This window comes from Paramormyrops kingsleyae, chromosome 23, assembly GCF_048594095.1.
Source record: "Paramormyrops kingsleyae isolate MSU_618 chromosome 23, PKINGS_0.4, whole genome shotgun sequence".
Taxonomy (NCBI): domain Eukaryota; kingdom Metazoa; phylum Chordata; class Actinopteri; order Osteoglossiformes; family Mormyridae; genus Paramormyrops; species Paramormyrops kingsleyae.
The window spans coordinates 3,692,459-3,701,985 of NC_132819.1; the positions used below are offsets into that span (position 1 = coordinate 3,692,459).

A 9,527-nucleotide genomic window follows, 5' to 3' on the forward strand; every position below is an offset into this window, starting at 1 on the left:
GCATGTTCCCTAAGAGCAAGCTCCTCCTGCCTTGGAGGTTTTCTTGAATAATGCATCCCAAAAGCGGCAACCTTAGCTGTTACTTCTTTAAATCACCTCAATTTCTTTTGAGGAGTTAATCTGTCAAACAACTCTTTGCATTCTTTTGTTGCACTTCTCAAAGTATCTTTACTCAGAAGTGGCAATGCCTTAGACTGAATTCTTTCATTATCTGCAAAAATAAATACAATTTAATTAATTTATTTGAGCGTACTTTTTCAACCCTGTTAAACAACATCGGAGTGATATTTTATAATTTATTTGTAATTTATCAATAGCAGAAATGCATCTTGTGCAACACAAAAGAACACAACTATTACATAAACCTATTTTTCCATCTAAGCATTCGCGACGGAATTTCTGCACTGCAGTTAGGTAAAATGTACTTCCTTTTTAAGTTTTCCATACTAATTCTATAAAAAGGCAATGTTAATAAAAGACAAATATGAAACAGAACAATTATCTATTACACACCTCTCCACGTACCGATAGGCTCGATGCAGGACGCGGTTTCCTACGCGCGCATGCGCAGATAAATAGTACTACGTTAGAACTTGGCGCGCAGAAAATACTGCGACAAACGGAGATGCAGAAATACGCATTGGTTTCCTGGAACGCTGGCCTAGATAAAGACGCGGATAGTGTAATCGAAACCAAATGGATAATAGACTTTGATTAAACTGACATTTCAAAAACTTATCTTGTGGAATGCCGACGACCAAACTCAAAGCGACCCGTTAACGGATGGCCTGTAGAGGAAGCGAAGGTGCTGCAATTGTCAGGTAGGTTATTTAGTAGCTCATTATTAAATTTCTGGTTGTTAACTAAAGTGTTAATTTGGATTATATTTTAAATGCTAACTTTATAGCAGCTTACAGAGCTTCAAAGTATCTTTTGTGAATTACTTGCAATGCAACACGAATGCTAGCACGTTGCTAAGTCAGGGTTAGGCAAATGTAGCTACATCAAAATCTACTTTTCTTCTGCTTTCCCTGTCGTTGTATTGTGGTCTTTAGACATTTAGTACGATGATAAGTATAATACAGAACATGTAACTCATTTATATGTTTCAGATAAAGAAAGTGCTCTCAGATCGACTGAGCGGGAAATGACTAAAGAACCGTCTCCATTTATGAACATAAGACGAATTAGGAAGCCAAAACGACTGGATTTTGAAGAGGACACAGAAGAAGGAGCCCGTTCATTTTCTCACAACATTAAAAAGGTAATTTATCGGCTGTACTGCTTTCAACTTAGTCCCTTGTAAAGTTTGTGTGAACAAGTGACTGAAAAATTGATGTTTCAGTATCTTCTGACAGTCATGTGTTTGGTACAAGTCAAAAAGTTTGGAAATTCAGTTTTCATATTTTAATAGATTCTGCTTAACTAAATATTCATGATCGAATTACTGGTTGGTGGAAAAGCCAGTTTTTTGTGCCCTGCTGAGATGGACTTGAACTTAAAAAGATGTTATATATTCCAATGTCCAATTGTGATTCCATTCCAATATTTAAGGTTAACATGAATTAGAACCCAGTGAATTTGCACATACACAAAGTATTATAAAATAATGATTGTTTTAAAACAGTTTGTAATAGTTACATAAAAAATGTTCCTTGCCTTTAGTTTCAGATGTCAAATTCAAATTGTACCTGTTGTGTATTTGAAGGTAAAACTTGGAAGTGATGACAGCACTTGTATTTCATTACTGGGAGACTACTAAGGCCCAGAGGACTGCCAGTGGTATGACTTGGGTGTTGCTGTTAGGCCTCTTCAGAGTAGATGTACTATTACGGTCCAATCTCACTGGAGGCAAGAATAAGATTGACCCAACAGCAGAAGAGCCCCTGGATAAAATAAAGCTCACAAAACACACTTCCTTCATGAGTCCAGCCAACCTTTGATTATATAGTGAAACACATTTGGAGAAGAGTGCTGCTCAGTGATGTGTTCTCCCCAAAGAGCCTCATGGTTAATATGTGCTCAGTTGAACTCAAAATAACAGAGATCTGCTATTTTTATGCACTTCTTTATTAAAACAATTAAATTTTCCTGCAAATGAATATTGACATGAATGTCAATAATCAAAATATCATAAATTTTGTATTCTCTGTCACAGACACTGTTCTAAAGCACCACCCAGATGCTAAATCTGGTGAAGTGCGGAAGACCATCAGCACAAGAATTTGTGAACTGAGACACCAAATGAAGAATAAGATAATGGAGTCTACAACTACTGCAAACATCAGTATTGCGTAGTTGATTTTTCTGATTAATCAGAAGGATTCTGTCTTTAAAAAATGTTAATCAGGATATAAATTTGATAATTTCAGAGACAAATAATTTGTATAACTTTAATTACAGCATATTTCTGTAAAAAATAATTTTAAAATAATTTGACGTTTTAGCAATTGTTCTCAAAGTTTTGCTGAATGTCTGTTTTTCTCAAGATGTGTAAAGGTCTAAATAAATGTTTTTTAGAAACAGACTTGTGGCAGAAGGATTCTTATTTGTAAACTTTTAGTTTTTTTCTTTATTGTATTTTAAATTGATTAATATATTTGCATGTTGTATAGAATTTGATAATACACAACTTGAGACTTGTGACGACTTTTAAATATGTTCAAACATAATGTATAAGGTTTAGTGTGGAACTTGTCACATTGTTTCTAGGTTGAATGTTATAAGGAAAACATTGTTATACAATAAATAACTGCAAATATATCATTAGATGTATGATGTGAAGTAGTTTATCAGTAATATATTTATATGATTGCTAATATATTTTGAAATATATTTGAGTAAATGTATTTTTCAAACTGCACATCATACATCTAACAATATACTGACTTAGCTATAGTGTAGCTGCAGATATATTAGATGTATAATATGAAATAATTTTAAAATATATTAACTCAAAATATATAAAGCATATATTATATAAAGCAATATATTGCATTAAAATATATTGTTCATGTAAATCTCAATATATGAAAAGCGGCAATTGTTTATGTATTTTCCAATACATTATAATATATGAAAACATATATGTATTCAATACATTTTCTCATATATTATAGGAGTAGGCATATTTTTTTATTTTATTGAGATATTTTACTTTGTGGCATGAATACTGCAGTTTCTGAATACATTTCCATAACTTTAGCTGCATAGAAATGTTCAAATTGTTAGTATATGTCCAATGTTGTTAAGCAAAATATACTGAAATTTTCATATATTTAAATATATTTTTGTTTCGTAAGGGCGAGCCATACTGTAGGTCCTCGTCCTGCCGCGGTGAGTCTTTCGGGAGATCTGTCATTCTGTGACGTTCAGGCAAAGGAGGCGAGCAGGGAAGCAGGCGATCGGAGCCAAGAAGTCAGGTAAACTGGGTTTAATACACCACGGACGGACATCGACGGACAATACAGTTCAGGTGCCGGCTCGACAGGCGACACAGGCAGTTCAGGTGCTGGCAGGACGGGCGCCGCCGTCACGTGGCCAGCACACCAGAGGTGCCCTCCGAGGTGCCAAACATCCCACATTTCAAGCAAAAAAATATTTTTAGAAACTAAATCTTTGTTACTACGCAAGAAAATCAAATCATTAACTTTCTTTGGGCCGATCTGAGCGCGTAGCTTATCAACCACCAGGCCGGCAGCGCTGAATGCTCGCTCTGAAGGTGCACTTGTGGCAGGCAGAGGTGGGTAGAGTACCCAAAATCTGTACTCAAGTAAAAGTAAAAGTACTTATGGAAATATTTACTCAAGTAAGAGTAAAAGTAACAATCCCAATAGTTACTTGAGTAAGAGTAAAAAAGTATCCGATGGAAAAACTACTCAAGTAGCTAGTTACTAGTTACTTCTGATCTGATTGATATGAAGTGAAAACCTTGAATTTCAAACTATTTGGAAAGCTTCCACACACCTCACCTTGAAAGTTTCTTTGTTTTGTTTATATAAAACATAGGCTGAAGTAAAGTAGCCTATCTCAGTCCTGTGATGGGCACATTAACATCACATAAACTGTCATTTGCAATAAAATTTCAAACACACCCAGATGTTTTTCTGTCCACAGTTTCAAAAGCCAAGGTTGACCTGCTGGTTTTGTTCCAAAGTGCACTGCATTTAGCAAAAGCTGACCGTGATAGTCTCTTATACGTATCACTTCCAGCTTCTGCTGCTGAAGCATCAACAGTAGCAACAAGATGAAGTAAATGGCAGGCACATTTTTGATGTCTGGGAAGTTGGTATTCCAGGCCACAGTCCTCATCTAAAATACCAAAAAAGGTCTTGGTACTCCACCTCCAATTCACTTTTGTCAGATTCATCCTCAAGTATGTAGTCTCCCTCCTCCTGTGCATCCTGAGCATCATCTTCTTTCTCCTCCCCATATATTTGAAAGGCCTTCAGGAAGTTTGAGCCACTATCTGTAGTTGTCCTAGTAATCTTTCCTCTGATTTTGTACTCTTTGTGTATTTCCTCTAAAGCAGCAGCAATTACATCGAATGTGTGTGATTCTGTCATCCGTCTGCAAGCCAAAGTTGCTGAACATCTCTCTAAAGATGTACTGTCTATCCAGTGGCAGGTGACCCCCAAGTAACTGCGCTGCCTGGCTGACCAGCAGTCTGCAGTTGTAGCAATGTAATCAGCATGGTTTAATTTTTGGATAAGTGCACTCTTCATGTTTTCAAATGTATCCTGCACTTTGAGATGCAGTGTTTTTCTTGTCATGACTGTACACTGAGGTTGCAAGGTTTCTATAATTTTCCTAAATGATGGTAGTTCTATAATAGAAAATGGCTGGCTTCCTTCACAGACAAAACTGATCAGCAGCTTGTCAATCACTGCCTGTGTTACCTTCGTTGCAGGGCTGGAAAAGGCACTAATGATCTTTGGATTCTTTGTTGAATTAGGTTCATCTGCATATATATATATATGCAGATTAGGTTACATTTGGTTTTATTATACATTCAAACTTGAATCATCAATAAATTGGTAATTATGTATCTATGGGCACTTTGGACAAATAGCAGTAAGTAAAAATAATATATGACTATAAGTATAAGTAAATTTTAATATATATATATATATATATGAATTATTATGTATATGTTTTGTGATTAATGGTGTGAATGAATAATATGCTGGGCTAAGCAACTCTTCCTTTTAAAAGCAGTCTCCTTTAAAAACATTTATTTACTTTATTCTTACATTTTAAGTACATGCATTCATTAGATAGGAATAAATTAAAATGCAATGACGTTCTGCACTTAACGTTAGGTGAAGTGTCACAAATAAAACCTTTAGTGAAGTGTACGAATTTGTGTATAACGTCACAGTATGCACTTCAATTTATTTAGATTTTTGGAAAATGGATATGAAAACATGCAGACGTTTAGAATGAATGTTTTTTACGAACGTGTGTTGTTTGTAAGGTTCACAAGATATTTGTCATTGCTTGCACAAGCGCACATATGAGGAAAAACATTCGGACAGTGTGTGAAATATGGTACTATAAGGTCAAAGTGCCCATAGTTACCAAATTACCATTAATATGGTTCAAATAGGCATCATATTGACACTTACCGGTACGTTTTTTCAGGTTGGAGCTGGAATTTTTCTACGCAGCGATGTCGCTTTTTTTTGGTGCACACAGCCTGCATCGCATTATGAAACTGTTCTTTCTCACATCTTTAAGTGAAAAAATACACTGAAAAAAATGACTTTTGGGTGTACTAAATGTTATTGTATAAAACTGCATAATTCCTACTTTGTAAAATTAGAACTCAATGTTTACTAATTTTTCTCATGTAAAATTGTGGAGTAATATGTGATTTAATCACATAAAATAATGAATTGTATATTAACTGTAACAGTTACTCTAATTATAGTGTTAATCTGTTTTTTTCTTACTACAACTTTTTATAAAAACTGGAGTAAAATGTACTCCAAAATATCAAAAAAGCTCAAGTTTGAATTGGCACATGCGCAGTGGGACCATTTCAACCCAGGATTCCGTTAGTGCTTTCTTAATCAGACCATGATATTCAGTCGGAGCTGTTTGGGCGCGATGCAACGTAAGAACTAAGGTAAGTAACTACTTTTTGTTTTGTTTGGCATGTGATAATGCATTCATTTTTTTTTTTTTTTACAGTTGTATATTAATGGTAGGCTAGAATTCAGTCAAGGAGAGTGTACAACTCTATATATATAGTTGTCAAACTATAGGCCAATCAGTCTAACTTGTATAACTGGTAAAGTTATGGAGGCTATAATCAAAGAGAAAATGGTAGATTACCTGGACTCAAATAACATTTTGAGGGATAGCCAGCATGGATTTAGGAGAGGTAGATCCTGTTTAACAAATCTGTTGGAGTTTTTTGAGGAAGCTACTCAGGAAGTTGATGATAAGAAGGCCTATGATGTCATCTACTTAGATTTCCAAAAGGCTTTTGATGTTGTTCCCCACAAGAGGCTCTCACTTAAACTCAAAGCGACAGGTATTTTAGGAACTGTAGCGACTTGGATTGATAACTGGTTAACGGATAGGAAGCAGCGAGTAGTTATAAGAGGCTCGATGTCACAGTGGGCCTGCGTTCATAGTGGGGTACCGCAGGGTTCAATTTTAGGACCACTTTTGTTCCTAATTTACATAAATGATATAGACACCAATATATACAGTAAACTGGTGAAATTTGCAGATGACACCAAGGTGGGTGGTGTAGCAGATACTGAACTAGCGGCTCAGCAGCTACAGCGGGATCTTAATTTAATTAGTGACTGGGCTGACACCTGGCAGATGAAATTTAACATAGACAAATGTAAGGTACTCCATGTAGGGAGCAGAAATATAAAGTACAGGTATTTTATGGGACCTACTGAAATAAAGGTAGCTGATTATGAGAAAGACCTTGGTGTGTATGTTGATGCTTCCATGTCTCATTCTCGCCAGTGTGGGGAAGCAATAAAAAAGGCCAATAGGATGTTGGGGTACATCTCCAGGTGTGTGGAGTTTAAGTCAAGGGAGGTAATGCTAAGATTATACAATTCCTTGGTGAGACCTCACCTAGAATATTGTGTACAGGTTTGGTCACCATATCTTAAAAAGGACATAGCGGCCTTAGAAAAGGTGCAGCGTAGGGCCACAAGAATGATTCCTGGTCTTAGAGGAATGTCATACGAGGAAAGGTTATTTGAGCTAAATCTGTTCAGCCTCAAGCAAAGGAGACTGAGGGGGGACATGATCCAGGTCTATAAGATTCTAACAGGTTTGGATGCTGTTCAACCGAATAGTTACTTCAGCATTAGTTCAAATACAAGAACTCGTGGCCATAGGTGGAAATTAGCGGGAGAACATTTCAAACTGGATTTAAGGAAGCACTTCTTTACACAGCGTGTAGTCAGAGTATGGAATAGTCTTCCTGATAACGTAGTGCAAGCTGAATCCTTGGGTTCCTTTAAATCAGAGCTAGATAAGATTTTAACAACTCTGAGCTATTAGTTAAGTTCTCCCCAAGCGAGCTCGATGGGCCGAATGGCCTCCTCTCGTTTGTATAGTTCTTATGTTCTTATGTTCTTATGTACAGAACTAGCTAGCTAACGTTACAAGCAACTAGCTAACGTTAGCTAGTCTAACACTGAAGCTCCAATTTAAATCTTGTGAAGATAACAGCGAAATATATAAAACACAAATATGGCTATTTGGCAGATTACACGTTTATAGAAATGTTATGAGACCGTACGTGAATGTCTGTTCTTTCGTATGGAAAGAGCTTGTTCTCCTTTCTAAAAACTTAACGTTACGTTACAGAGGACGGTGGCCTGTACTACGAAGCGGGGTTACTGGCTTATCGGGGTAACTTGTCGGATTTAAGGTACCACAGTTTAAATGGACTTCATATTCGCTCACTTATATTTTGCCCAGACTACCTTAAATCCAACAAGTTACCCCGATAAGCCAGTAACCCCACTTCGTAGTACAGGCCACCGGTCAGGGTAAAATGCGGACTGTTTACAAACAGCGGATTCCGTGTTTATAAACAGACGTGTCGCAAAAGACGCACGCCGCGTAGACAGATCACGTGGCATAGAAAGAAACCCATAGGACGTTACCTAATCACGGGGTGCGTTCGAGGTGTGTCTGCAGCTGACGCCACGTGGAGCGTGATCTGCCGTCGCCTGCAGGGGTGGAGTTTACGCTGGATGTAAACACTGGGGTATTCGAGGAGCTCAGGAAGGCGCAGCAGCTGCGCGTTCAGCCAGTGCAATTTTGTCATCCATATTACAGAGTACAATACGATTGTCCGAAATCCTTATTGTTGTTAATGTTTAACAATTATTTCATTGTTGGTTTTTTTGGAAAATAAAATTGAAAATATATAATTTGTTGAGCGTTCTCTAGTCGTGTATAATTTGCATTTGGACGTCCAGCTACCATGAACGTCACAGTTTGTGGGTGCCTGTTCTGGATGAGTAAAATAAATCGTAATAAATCAATAAATAAAAATGTTTCTTTCACCAATAAAGTGTATTCTTAAGTATTTTTGTAGATCTCATCGAAACACTATCGAACTATATCTTCGTGTTGTCTGGTTTCATTTTCTCATATAAGTAAGGCTACTGTACACCTTGCAAACACTCATGTGAAATATCGACACTATTATAGAAACGTCACATTGGTTGGCACTGTACAAGTCATTATATCATAATTAATACAAGAAAGAAAAAGAAAATTGCAAAGCATCTGTTACATTTAAACATGGAAGTAGCATGTAGAAATAAGTCCCCCAGGCTTGGCATGTAGTAGTGGAAAAGGTTAAATTTTATGAAAACATTTAAAAGTGTTTGTGGCAGGATTTGTAATTATCCATTTTGTCCTATACACTGTAACAATAGGGAAGCTGCCCTGCATAATCTAAAAGTCCACAGAAGTGGCATGTAGAAATGAGGCCCCAGAACATGTGATATATTGCCAGGAAGGTCGGAATTTGTACTTTACAAAAATTTAAGATTGAAGATTCAAAAGGTTTATTCGTCATGTACACAGTTATACACACACAACATGTAGTGGAATGTAACCCTGGTCACTCTGAGCAGCTGTGCATGATAAGAGAGTAACAAAATATAGAAAAAAATAAGAAAAATAATATGATAAAAAATATATGAAATGTTCAGCTGTTAGGGGTGTAACGATACACCAAAGGCACGATTCGGTTCGGTTCACGGTTTTGGAGCCTCGGTTCGGTTCGGTTCGGTTTCTGTTTGCTGTGGGGTTAGGGTTGATGTCATCTAAACAGCAATGCTAAGGAACAATAGATTCACTTAATAACAAGAACAACTAAACTTTTTCTTTATTAACTTTATCATCACATTTTTAGTACAGTCAGGATACCTGAGTAAACAACAAAAATTAAATAAATACCTCCAATATAGACTAGTCAGAAAAAAACAATTCTAATACTAACTTTAGAATATAATATTTAGAAC

General features: G+C 36.5%; 1 long non-coding RNA gene across 2 annotated transcripts; it reads left to right on the forward strand.

The window, feature by feature from the left end:
• The first annotated feature begins 367 nt into the window (after positions 1 to 367).
• LOC140581923 (uncharacterized) lies at positions 368 to 2,493 on the forward strand. 2 transcript variants are annotated; one of them, XR_011984971.1, is made up of 3 exons: positions 368 to 821; positions 1,113 to 1,264; positions 1,709 to 2,493. It is a non-coding gene; the product is annotated as an uncharacterized lncRNA (long non-coding RNA). The 2 variants fall into 2 exon arrangements; XR_011984970.1 differs by having other exon boundaries at positions 369 to 821; positions 2,159 to 2,493.
• The last annotated feature ends 7,034 nt before the right edge of the window (positions 2,494 to 9,527 follow it).